Raw genomic sequence first — 12,666 nt, 5'->3', positions numbered from 1 at the left:
GAAATCAAGCCGGGATTGATACTGTATACTTTTCAGTGCTTCTGGCAGTTCTCGATTCAAACACATTTTAGACTGATTTTATATGGGACTTTTCTCCAACATCGCTGAGAAAAAGATGGAGCTTGTAATTACAACGAGCATCATTTCAACGTTTATGGATTTGTCTGTGATGTTTTTTTAAAGTAACTGTCTTCCCATATGGTCTGGCTTTTAGGATTTCTGGTTTTCGCCCGGGTTGAACTCCCAGTATGGGAAAGAACATCTTGTCATTTGGGATGCACTTGTGTAAGAACAGATACCACATTTTAACTGGCAGCAGAATCACACAACACAACAATATTCCCTCAGCAACAGCAAATGTGACATGTTTTGTAGATTCATAATTTACAAGACTTTTTAAACATTGAATACACTTCAAGTTTGCATTTCTTGCTCTTCAGTAAAATTCATGCAACAACAGGAGGATCAAATTAAGATATGCATCTGAAACAGAAAACCAAGGAACCTTGTTGTTGACAGACACAATGACTGTGTACACTGGTCTAGCTGTGACCTGACTTCAGCTTAGACGTGGGGCCAGTGGCGCAATGGATAACGTGTCTGACTACGGATCAGAAGATTCTAGGTTCGACTCCTGGCTGGCTCGATACTTAATTTAATTGATTGAAATCAAGCCGGGATTGATACTGTATACTTTTCAGTGCTTCGGGCTGTTCTCACTTCAAACTCATTTTAGACTGATTTCATCTGGACATTCCCCAACATCTCAGAGAAAAAAAGATGTAGCTTTTAATCCAAAAGGCATAATGTCAACATTTAAAGATTTGTCTGTGATGTGTATTTTAAGTATGTGTCTTCCCATATGGTCTAGCGGTTAGGATTCCTGGTTTTCACCCAGGTGGACTGGGTTCAACTCCCGGTGTGTGAAAGAATATCTTGTTGTTTGGGATGCACTTGTGTAACAACAGATACTGCATTTTAACTGGCAGCAGTTTCACACAACACAACAATATTCCCTCAGCAACAGGAAATGTGACATGTTATGTAGATTCAAATTATACGAGGCATTTTAAACGTTGAATACACTTCATTGCTGCATTTCTTGCTCTGCAGTAAAATTCATGCAACAACAGGAGGATCAAATTAAGATTTGCATCTGTAACAGAAATCCCAAGGAACCTTGTCGGTGACAGAAGCTATGACTGTGTACACTGGCCTAGGTGTGTCCTGACTTCAGCTTGGCTGTGCGGCCAGTGGCGCAATGGATAACGTGTCTGATAACAGGTCAGAAGATTGAATATTTGACTCCTGTTTGGCTCAAAACTAGATTTATTTGACCAAAATCAAGCTGGGAAAAATACTGTATACTTTTCATTGTGTCTGGCAGTTCTCGATTCAAACACATTTTAGACTGATTTTATATGGGACTTTTCTCCAACATCGCTGAGAAAAAGATGGAGCTTGTAATTACAACAAGCATCATTTCAACGTTTATGGATTTGTCTGCGATGTTTTTTTAAAGTAACTGTCTTCCCATATGGTCTGGCTTTTAGGATTTCTGGTTTTCGCCCGGGTTGAACTCCCAGTATGGGAAAGAACATCTTGTCATTTGGGATGCACTTGTGTAAGAACAGATACCACATTTTAACTGGCAGCAGAATCACACAACACAACAATATTCCCTCAGCAACAGCAAATGTGACATGTTTTGTAGATTCATAATTTACAAGACTTTTTAAACATTGAATACACTTCAAGTTTGCATTTCTTGCTCTTCAGTAAAATTCATGCAACAACAGGAGGATCAAATTAAGATATGCATCTGAAACAGAAAACCAAGGAACCTTGTTGTTGACAGACACAATGACTGTGTACACTGGTCTAGCTGTGACCTGACTTCAGCTTAGAAGTGGGGCCAGTGGCGCAATGGATAACGTGTCTGACTACGGATCAGAAGATTCTAGGTTCGACTCCTGGCTGGCTCGATACTTAATTTAATTTATTGAAATCAAGCCGGGATTGATACTGTATACTTTTCAGTGCTTCTGGCTGTTCTCACTTCAAACTCATTTTAGACTGATTTCATCTGGACATTCCCCAACATCTCAGAGAAAAAAAGATGTAGCTTTTAATCCAAAAGGCATAATGTCAACATTTAAAGATTTGTCTGTGATGTGTATTTTAAGTATGTGTCTTCCCATATGGTCTAGCGGTTAGGATTCCTGGTTTTCACCCAGGTGGCCCGGGTTCAACTCCCGGTATGGGAAAGAATATCTTGTTGTTTGGGATTCACTTGTGTAACAACAGATACTGCATTTTAACTGGCAGCAGTTTCACACAACACAACAATATTCCCTCAGCAACAGGAAATGTGACATGTTATGTAGATTCAAATTATACAAGGCATTTTAAACGTTGAATACACTTCATTGCTGCATTTCTTGCTCTGCAGTAAAATTCATGCAACAACAGGAGGATCAAATTAAGATTTGCATCTGTAACAGAAATCCCAAGGAACCTTGTCGGTGACAGAAGCTATGACTGTGTACACTGGTCTAGCTGTGACCTGACTTCAGCTTAGACGTGGGGCCAGTGGCGCAATGGATAACGTGTCTGACTACGGATCAGAAGATTCTAGGTTCGACTCCTGGCTGGCTCGATACTTAATTTAATTTATTGAAATCAAGCCGGGATTGATACTGTATACTTTTCAGTGCTTCTGGCTGTTCTCACTTCAAACTCATTTTAGACTGATTTCATCTGGACATTCCCCAACATCTCAGAGAAAAAAAGATGTAGCTTTTAATCCAAAAGGCATAATGTCAACATTTAAAGATTTGTCTGTGATGTGTATTTTAAGTATGTGTCTTCCCATATGGTCTAGCGGTTAGGATTCCTGGTTTTCACCCAGGTGGCCCGGGTTCAACTCCCGGTATGGGAAAGAATATCTTGTCGTTTGGGATGCACTTGTGTAACAACAGATATTGCATTTTAACTGGCAGCAGTTTCACACAACACAACAATATTCCCTCAGCAACAGGAAATGTGACATGTTATGTCGATTCAAATTATACAAGGCATTTTAAACGTTGAATACACTTCATTGCTGCATTTCTTGCTCTGCAGTAAAATTCATGCAACAACAGGAGGATCAAATTAAGATTTGCATCTGTAACAGAAATCCCAAGGAACCTTGTCGGTGACAGAAGCTATGACTGTGTACACTGGCCTAGGTGTGTCCTGACTTCAGCTTGGCTGTGCGGCCAGTGGCGCAATGGATAACGTGTCTGATAACAGGTCAGAAGATTGAATATTTGACTCCTGTTTGGCTCAAAACTAGATTTATTTGACCAAAATCAAGCTGGGAAAAATACTGTATACTTTTCATTGTGTCTGGCAGTTCTCGATTCAAACACATTTTAGACTGATTTTATATGGGACTTTTCTCCAACATCGCTGAGAAAAAGATGGAGCTTGTAATTACAACAAGCATCATTTCAACGTTTATGGATTTGTCTGTGATGTTTTTTTAAAGTAACTGTCTTCCCATATGGTCTGGCTTTTAGGATTCCTGGTTTTCGCCCGGGTTGAACTCCCAGTATGGGAAAGAACATCTTGTCATTTGGGATGCACTTGTGTAAGAACAGATACCACATTTTAACTGGCAGCAGAATCACACAACACAACAATATTCCCTCAGCAACAGCAAATGTGACATGTTTTGTAGATTCATAATTTACAAGACTTTTTAAACATTGAATACACTTCAAGTTTGCATTTCTTGCTCTTCAGTAAAATTCATGCAACAACAGGAGGATCAAATTAAGATATGCATCTGAAACAGAAAACCAAGGAACCTTGTTGTTGACAGACACAATGACTGTGTACACTGGTCTAGCTGTGACTTGACTTCAGCTTAGACGTGGGGCCAGTGGCGCAATGGATAACGTGTCTGACTACGGATCAGAAGATTCTAGTTTCGACTCCTGGCTGGCTCGATACTTAATTTAATTTATTGAAATCAAGCCGGGATTGATACTGTATACTTTTCAGTGCTTCTGGCTGTTCTCACTTCAAACTCATTTTAGACTGATTTCATCTGGACATTCCCCAACATCTCAGAGAAAAAAAGATGAAGCTTTTAATCCAAAAGGCATAATGTCAACATTTAAAGATTTGTCTGTGATGTGTATTTTAAGTATGTGTCTTCCCATATGGTCTAGCGGTTAGGATTCCTGGTTTTCACCCAGGTGGCCCGGGTTCAACTCCCGGTATGGGAAAGAATATCTTGTTGTTTGGGATGCACTTGTGTAACAACAGATACTGCATTTTAACTGGCAGCAGTTTCATACAACACAACAATATTCCCTCAGCAACAGGAAATGTGACATGTTATGTAGATTCAAATTATACAAGGCATTTTAAACGTTGAATACACTTCATTGCTGCATTTCTTGCTCTGCAGTAAAATTCATGCAACAACAGGAGGATCAAATTAAGATTTGCATCTGTAACAGAAATCCCAAGGAACCTTGTCGGTGACAGAAGCTATGACTGTGTACACTGGCCTAGGTGTGTCCTGACTTCAGCTTGGCTGTGCGGCCAGTGGCGCAATGGATAACGTGTCTGATAACAGGTCAGAAGATTGAATATTTGACTCCTGTTTGGCTCAAAACTAGATTTATTTGACCAAAATCAAGCTGGGAAAAATACTGTATACTTTTCATTGTGTCTGGCAGTTCTCGATTCAAACACATTTTAGACTGATTTTATATGGGACTTTTCTCCAACATCGCTGAGAAAAAGATGGAGCTTGTAATTACAACAAGCATCATTTCAACGTTTATGGATTTGTCTGTGATGTTTTTTTAAAGTAACTGTCTTCCCATATGGTCTGGCTTTTAGGATTTCTGGTTTTCGCCCGGGTTGAACTCCCAGTATGGGAAAGAACATCTTGTCATTTGGGATGCACTTGTGTAAGAACAGATACCACATTTTAACTGGCAGCAGAATCACACAACACAACAATATTCCCTCAGCAACAGCAAATGTGACATGTTTTGTAGATTCATAATTTACAAGACTTTTTAAACATTGAATACACTTCAAGTTTGCATTTCTTGCTCTTCAGTAAAATTCATGCAACAACAGGAGGATCAAATTAAGATATGCATCTGAAACAGAAAACCAAGGAACCTTGTTGTTGACAGACACAATGACTGTGTACACTGGTCTAGCTGTGACCTGACTTCAGCTTAGACGTGGGGCCAGTGGCGCAATGGATAACGTGTCTGACTACGGATCAGAAGATTCTAGGTTCGACTCCTGGCTGGCTCAATACTTAATTTAATTTATTGAAATCAAGCCGGGATTGATACTGTATACTTTTCAGTGCTTCTGGCTGTTCTCACTTCAAACTCATTTTAGACTGATTTCATCTGGACATTCCCCAACATCTCAGAGAAAAAAAGATGTAGCTTTTAATCCAACAGGCATAATGTCAACATTTAAAGATTTGTCTGTGATGTGTATTTTAAGTATGTGTCTTCCTATATGGTCTAGTGGTTGGTCCTGGTTTTCACCCAGGTGGCCCGGGTTCAACTCCCGGTATGGGAAAGAATTTCTTGTCGTTTGGGATGCACTTGTGTAACAACAGATACTGCATTTTAACTGGCAGCAGTTTCACACAACACAACAATATTCCCTCAGCAACAGGAAATGTGACATGTTATGTAGATTCAAATTATACAAGGCTTTTTAAACGTTGAATACACTTCATTGCTGCATTTCTTGCTCTGCAGTAAAATTCATGCAACAACAGGAGGATCAAATTAAGATTTGCATCTGTAACAGAAATCCCAAGGAACCTTGTCGGTGACAGAAGCTATGACTGTGTACACTGGCCTAGGTGTGTCCTGACTTCAGCTTGGCTGTGCGGCCAGTGGCGCAATGGATAACGTGTCTGATAACAGGTCAGAAGATTGAATATTTGACTCCTGTTTGGCTCAAAACTAGATTTATTTGACCAAAATCAAGCTGGGAAAAATACTGTATACTTTTCATTGTGTCTGGCAGTTCTCGATTCAAACACATTTTAGACTGATTTTATATGGGACTTTTCTCCAACATCGCTGAGAAAAAGATGGAGCTTGTAATTACAACAAGCATCATTTCAACGTTTATGGATTTGTCTGTGATGTTTTTTTAAAGTAACTGTCTTCCCATATGGTCTGGCTTTTAGGATTCCTGGTTTTCGCCCAGGTTGAACTCCCAGTATGGGAAAGAACATCTTGTCATTTGGGATGCACTTGTGTAAGAACAGATACCACATTTTAACTGGCAGCAGAATCACACAACACAACAATATTCCCTCAGCAACAGCAAATGTGACATGTTTTGTAGATTCATAATTTACAAGACTTTTTAAACATTGAATACACTTCAAGTTTGCATTTCTTGCTCTTCAGTAAAATTCATGCAACAACAGGAGGATCAAATTAAGATATGCATCTGAAACAGAAAACCAAGGAACCTTGTTGTTGACAGACACAATGACTGTGTACACTGGTCTAGCTGTGACTTGACTTCAGCTTAGACGTGGGGCCAGTGGCGCAATGGATAACGTGTCTGACTACGGATCAGAAGATTCTAGTTTCGACTCCTGGCTGGCTCGATACTTAATTTAATTTATTGAAATCAAGCCGGGATTGATACTGTATACTTTTCAGTGCTTCTGGCTGTTCTCACTTCAAACTCATTTTAGACTGATTTCATCTGGACATTCCCCAACATCTCAGAGAAAAAAAGATGTAGCTTTTAATCCAACAGGCATAATGTCAACATTTAAAGATTTGTCTGTGATGTGTATTTTAAGTATGTGTCTTCCCATATGGTCTAGTGGTTAGGATTCCTGGTTTTCACCCAGGTGGCCCGGGTTCAACTCCCGGTATGGGAAAGAATATCTTGTCGTTTGGGATGCACTTGTGTAACAACAGATACTGCATTTTAACTGGCAGCAGTTTCACACAACACAACAATATTCCCTCAGCAACAGGAAATGTGACATGTTATGTAGATTCAAATTATACAAGGCATTTTAAACGTTGAATACACTTCATTGCTGCATTTCTTGCTCTGCAGTAAAATTCATGCAACAACAGGAGGATCAAATTAAGATTTGCATCTGTAACAGAAATCCCAAGGAACCTTGTCGGTGACAGAAGCTATGACTGTGTACACTGGCCTAGGTGTGTCCTGACTTCAGCTTGACTGTGCGGCCAGTGGCGCAATGGATAACGTGTCTGATAACAGGTCAGAAGATTGAATATTTGACTCCTGTTTGGCTCAAAACTAGATTTATTTGACCAAAATCAAGCTGGGAAAAATACTGTATACTTTTCATTGTGTCTGGTAGTTCTCGATTCAAACACATTTTAGACTGATTTTATATGGGACTTTTCTCCAACATCTCTGAGAAAAAGATGGAGCTTGTAATTACAACTTGCATCATTTCAACGTTTATGGATTTGTCTGTGATGTTTTTTTTAAGTAACTGTCTTCCCATATGGTCTGGCGTTTAGGATTCCTGGTTTTCGCCCGGGTTGAACTCCCAGTATGGGAAAGAACATCTTGTCATTTGGGATACACTTGTGTAAGAACAGATACCACATTTTAACTGGCAGCAGAATCACACAACACAACAATATTCCCTCAGCAACAGCAAATGTGACATGTTTTGTAGATTCATAATTTACAAGACTTTTTAAACATTGAATACACTTCAAGTTTGCATTTCTTGCTCTTCAGTAAAATTCATGCAACAACAGGAGGATCAAATTAAGATATGCATCTGAAACAGAAAACCAAGGAACCTTGTTGTTGACAGACACAATGACTGTGTACACTGGTCTAGCTGTGACTTGACTTCAGCTTAGACGTGGGGCCAGTGGCGCAATGGATAACGTGTCTGACTACGGATCAGAAGATTCTAGTTTCGACTCCTGGCTGGCTCGATATTTAATTGATTGAAATCAAGCCGGGATTGACACTGAATACTTTTCAGTGCTTCTGGCTGTTCTCACTTCAAACTCATTTTAGACTGATTTCATCTGGACATTCCCCAACATCTCAGAGAAAAAAAGATGTAGCTTTTAATCCAACAGGCATAATGTCAACATTTAAAGATTTGTCTGTGATGTGTATTTTAAGTATGTGTCTTCCCATATGGTCTAGTGGTTAGGATTCCTGGTTTTCACCCAGGTGGCCCGGGTTCAACTCCCGGTATGGGAAAGAATATCTTGTCGTTTGGGATGCACTTGTGTAACAACAGATACTGCATTTTAACTGGCAGCAGTTTCACACAACACAACAATATTCCCTCAGCAACAGGAAATGTGACATGTTATGTAGATTCAAATTATACAAGGCATTTTAAACGTTGAATACACTTCATTGCTGCATTTCTTGCTCTGCAGTAAAATTCATGCAACAACAGGAGGATCAAATTAAGATTTGCATCTGTAACAGAAATCCCAAGGAACCTTGTCGGTGACAGAAGCTATGACTGTGTACACTGGCCTAGGTGTGTCCTGACTTCAGCTTGACTGTGCGGCCAGTGGCGCAATGGATAACGTGTCTGATAACAGGTCAGAAGATTGAATATTTGACTCCTGTTTGGCTCAAAACTAGATTTATTTGACCAAAATCAAGCTGGGAAAAATACTGTATACTTTTCATTGTGTCTGGTAGTTCTCGATTCAAACACATTTTAGACTGATTTTATATGGGACTTTTCTCCAACATCTCTGAGAAAAAGATGGAGCTTGTAATTACAACTTGCATCATTTCAACGTTTATGGATTTGTCTGTGATGTTTTTTTTAAGTAACTGTCTTCCCATATGGTCTGGCGTTTAGGATTCCTGGTTTTCGCCCGGGTTGAACTCCCAGTATGGGAAAGAACATCTTGTCATTTGGGATGCACTTGTGTAAGAACAGATACCACATTTTAACTGGCAGCAGAATCACACAACACAACAATATTCCCTCAGCAACAGCAAATGTGACATGTTTTGTAGATTCATAATTTACAAGACTTTTTAAACATTGAATACACTTCAAGTTTGCATTTCTTGCTCTGCAGTAAAATTCATGCAACAACAGGAGGATCAAATGAAGATATGCATCTGAAACAGAAAACCAAGGAACCTTGTTGTTGACAGACGCAATGACTGTGTACACTGGTCTAGTTGTGACCTGACTTCAGCTTAGACGTGGGGCCAGTGGCGCAATGGATAACGTGTCTGACTACGGATCAGAAGATTCTAGGTTCGACTCCTGGCTGGCTCGATACTTAATTTAATTGATTGAAATCAAGCCGGGATTGACACTGAATACTTTTCAGTGCTTCTGGCTGTTCTCACTTCAACCTCATTTTAGACTGATTTCATCTGGACATTCCCCAACATCTCAGAGAAAAAAAGATGTAGCTTTTAATCCAACAGGCATAATGTCAACATTTAAAGATTTGTCTGTGATGTGTATTTTAAGTATGTGTCTTCCCATATGGTCTAGTGGTTGGTCCTGGTTTTCACCCAGGTGGCCCGGGTTCAACTCCCGGTATGGGAAAGAATTTCGTGTCGTTTGGGATGCACTTGTGTAACAACAGATACTGCATTTTAACTGACAGCAGTTTCACACAACACAACAATATTCCCTCAGCAACAGGAAATGTGACATGTTATGTAGATTCAAATTATACAAGGCATTTTAAACGTTGAATACACTTCATGACTGCATTTCTTGCTCTGCAGTAAAATTAATGCAACAACAGGAGGATCAAATTAAGATTTGCATCTGTAACAGAAATCCCAAGGAACCTTGTCGGTGACAGAAGCTATGACTGTGTACACTGGCCTAGGTGTGTCCTGACTTCAGCTTGGCTGTCCGGCCAGTGGCGCAATGGATAACGTGTCTGATAACAGGTCAGAAGATTGAATATTTGACTCCCGTTTGGCTCAAAACTAGATTTATTTGACCAAAATCAAGCTGGGAAAAATACTGTATACTTTTCATTGTGTCTGGCAGTTCTCGATTCAAACACATTTTAGACTGATTTTATATGGGACTTTTCTCCAACATCTCTGAGAAAAAGATGGAGCTTGTAATTACAACTTGCATCATTTCAACGTTTATGGATTTGTCTGTGATGTTTTTTTAAGTAACTGTCTTCCCATATGGTCTGGCGTTTAGGATTCCTGGTTTTCGCCCGGGTTGAACTCCCAGTATGGGAAAGAACATCTTGTCATTTGGGATGCACTTGTGTAAGAACAGATACCACATTTTAACTGGCAGCAGAATCACACAACACAACAATATTCCCTCAGCAACAGCAAATGTGACATGTTTTGTAGATTCATAATTTACAAGACTTTTTAAACATTGAATACACTTCAAGTTTGCATTTCTTGCTCTGCAGTAAAATTCATGCAACAACAGGAGGATCAAATGAAGATATGCATCTGAAACAGAAAACCAAGGAACCTTGTTGTTGACAGACGCAATGACTGTGTACACTGGTCTAGTTGTGACCTGACTTCAGCTTAGACGTGGGGCCAGTGGCGCAATGGATAACGTGTCTGACTACGGATCAGAAGATTCTAGGTTCGACTCCTGGCTGGCTCGATACTTAATTTAATTGATTGAAATCAAGCCGGGATTGACACTGAATACTTTTCAGTGCTTCTGGCTGTTCTCACTTCAACCTCATTTTAGACTGATTTCATCTGGACATTCCCCAACATCTCAGAGAAAAAAAGATGTAGCTTTTAATCCAACAGGCATAATGTCAACATTTAAAGATTTGTCTGTGATGTGTATTTTAAGTATGTGTCTTCCCATATGGTCTAGTGGTTGGTCCTGGTTTTCACCCAGGTGGCCCGGGTTCAACTCCCGGTATGGGAAAGAATTTCGTGTCGTTTGGGATGCACTTGTGTAACAACAGATACTGCATTTTAACTGACAGCAGTTTCACACAACACAACAATATTCCCTCAGCAACAGGAAATGTGACATGTTATGTAGATTCAAATTATACAAGGCATTTTAAACGTTGAATACACTTCATGACTGCATTTCTTGCTCTGCAGTAAAATTAATGCAACAACAGGAGGATCAAATTAAGATTTGCATCTGTAACAGAAATCCCAAGGAACCTTGTCGGTGACAGAAGCTATGACTGTGTACACTGGCCTAGGTGTGTCCTGACTTCAGCTTGGCTGTCCGGCCAGTGGCGCAATGGATAACGTGTCTGATAACAGGTCAGAAGATTGAATATTTGACTCCCGTTTGGCTCAAAACTAGATTTATTTGACCAAAATCAAGCTGGGAAAAATACTGTATACTTTTCATTGTGTCTGGCAGTTCTCGATTCAAACACATTTTAGACTGATTTTATATGGGACTTTTCTCCAACATCTCTGAGAAAAAGATGGAGCTTGTAATTACAACTTGCATCATTTCAACGTTTATGGATTTGTCTGTGATGTTTTTTTAAGTAACTGTCTTCCCATATGGTCTGGCGTTTAGGATTCCTGGTTTTCGCCCGGGTTGAACTCCCAGTATGGGAAAGAACATCTTGTCATTTGGGATGCACTTGTGTAAGAACAGATACCACATTTTAACTGGCAGCAGAATCACACAACACAACAATATTCCCTCAGCAACAGCAAATGTGACATGTATTGTAGATTCGTAATCTACAAGACTTTTTAAACATTGAATACACTTCAAGTTTGCATTTCTTGCTCTGCAGTAAAATTCATGCAACAACAGGAGGATCAAATTAAGATATGCATCTGAAACAGAAAACCAAGGAACCTTGTTGTTGACAGACGCAATGACTGTGTACACTGGTCTAGCTGTGACCTGACTTCAGCTTAGACGTGGGGCCAGTGGCGCAATGGATAACGTCTCTGACTACGGATCAGAAGATTCTAGGTTCGACTCCTGGCTGGCTCGATACTTAATTTAATTGATTGAAATCAAGCTGGGATTGACACTGAATACTTTTCAGTGCTTCTGGCTGTTCTCACTTCAAGCTCATTTTAGACTGATTTCATCTGGACATTCCCCAACATCTCAGAGAAAAAAAGATGTAGCTTTTAATCCAACAGGCATAATGTCAACATTTAAAGATTTGTCTGTGATGTGTATTTTAATTATGTGTCTTCCCATATGGTCTAGTGGTTGGTCCTGGTTTTCACCCAAGCGTCCCGGGTTCAACTCCCGGTATGGGAAAGAATATCTTGTCGTTTGGGATGCACTTGTGTAACAACAGATACTGCATTTTAACTGGCAGCAGTTTCACACAACACAACAATATTCCCTCAGCAACAGGAAATGTGACATGTTATGTAGATTCAAATTATACAAGGCATTTTAAACGTTGAATACACTTCATTGCTGCATTTCTTGCTCTGCAGTAAAATTCATGCAACAACAGGAGGATCAAATTAAGATTTGCATCTGTAACAGAAATCCCAAGGAACCTTGTCGGTGACAGAAGCTATGACTGTGTACACTGGCCTAGGTGTGTCCTGACTTCAGCTTGGCTGTGCGGCCAGTGGCGCAATGGATAACGTGTCTGATAACAGGTCAGAAGATTGAAT

At 39.8% G+C, this 12,666-nt stretch overlaps 12 non-coding genes across 12 annotated transcripts; all 12 read left to right on the top strand.

The window, feature by feature from the left end:
• The first annotated feature begins 573 nt into the window (after positions 1-573).
• trnar-acg lies at positions 574-646 on the top strand. The gene has a single exon. It is a non-coding gene; the product is annotated as a tRNA-Arg (tRNA).
• A 1,266-nt stretch (positions 647-1,912) lies between these two features.
• trnar-acg lies at positions 1,913-1,985 on the top strand. The gene has a single exon. It is a non-coding gene; the product is annotated as a tRNA-Arg (tRNA).
• Positions 1,986-2,195: 210 nt separating this feature from the next.
• trnae-uuc lies at positions 2,196-2,267 on the top strand. The gene has a single exon. It is a non-coding gene; the product is annotated as a tRNA-Glu (tRNA).
• A 319-nt stretch (positions 2,268-2,586) lies between these two features.
• Positions 2,587-2,659, top strand: trnar-acg. The gene has a single exon. It is a non-coding gene; the product is annotated as a tRNA-Arg (tRNA).
• A 210-nt stretch (positions 2,660-2,869) lies between these two features.
• trnae-uuc lies at positions 2,870-2,941 on the top strand. The gene has a single exon. It is a non-coding gene; the product is annotated as a tRNA-Glu (tRNA).
• Positions 2,942-4,208: 1,267 nt separating this feature from the next.
• Positions 4,209-4,280, top strand: trnae-uuc. The gene has a single exon. It is a non-coding gene; the product is annotated as a tRNA-Glu (tRNA).
• Positions 4,281-5,264: 984 nt separating this feature from the next.
• On the top strand, positions 5,265-5,337 carry trnar-acg. Its single transcript has one exon. It is a non-coding gene; the product is annotated as a tRNA-Arg (tRNA).
• Positions 5,338-6,883: 1,546 nt separating this feature from the next.
• trnae-uuc lies at positions 6,884-6,955 on the top strand. Its single transcript has one exon. It is a non-coding gene; the product is annotated as a tRNA-Glu (tRNA).
• Positions 6,956-8,217: 1,262 nt separating this feature from the next.
• On the top strand, positions 8,218-8,289 carry trnae-uuc. Its single transcript has one exon. It is a non-coding gene; the product is annotated as a tRNA-Glu (tRNA).
• A 984-nt stretch (positions 8,290-9,273) lies between these two features.
• trnar-acg lies at positions 9,274-9,346 on the top strand. The gene has a single exon. It is a non-coding gene; the product is annotated as a tRNA-Arg (tRNA).
• Positions 9,347-10,608: 1,262 nt separating this feature from the next.
• Positions 10,609-10,681, top strand: trnar-acg. The gene has a single exon. It is a non-coding gene; the product is annotated as a tRNA-Arg (tRNA).
• Positions 10,682-11,943: 1,262 nt separating this feature from the next.
• Positions 11,944-12,016, top strand: trnar-acg. Its single transcript has one exon. It is a non-coding gene; the product is annotated as a tRNA-Arg (tRNA).
• Positions 12,017-12,666: the final 650 nt, after the last annotated feature.

Source organism: Oncorhynchus mykiss, unplaced genomic scaffold, assembly GCF_013265735.2.
Source record: "Oncorhynchus mykiss isolate Arlee unplaced genomic scaffold, USDA_OmykA_1.1 un_scaffold_304, whole genome shotgun sequence".
NCBI lineage: Eukaryota > Metazoa > Chordata > Actinopteri > Salmoniformes > Salmonidae > Oncorhynchus > Oncorhynchus mykiss.
The sequence above is the reverse complement of the archived record's forward strand: the minus strand, read 5'-3'. Positions and strand labels throughout refer to the sequence as shown.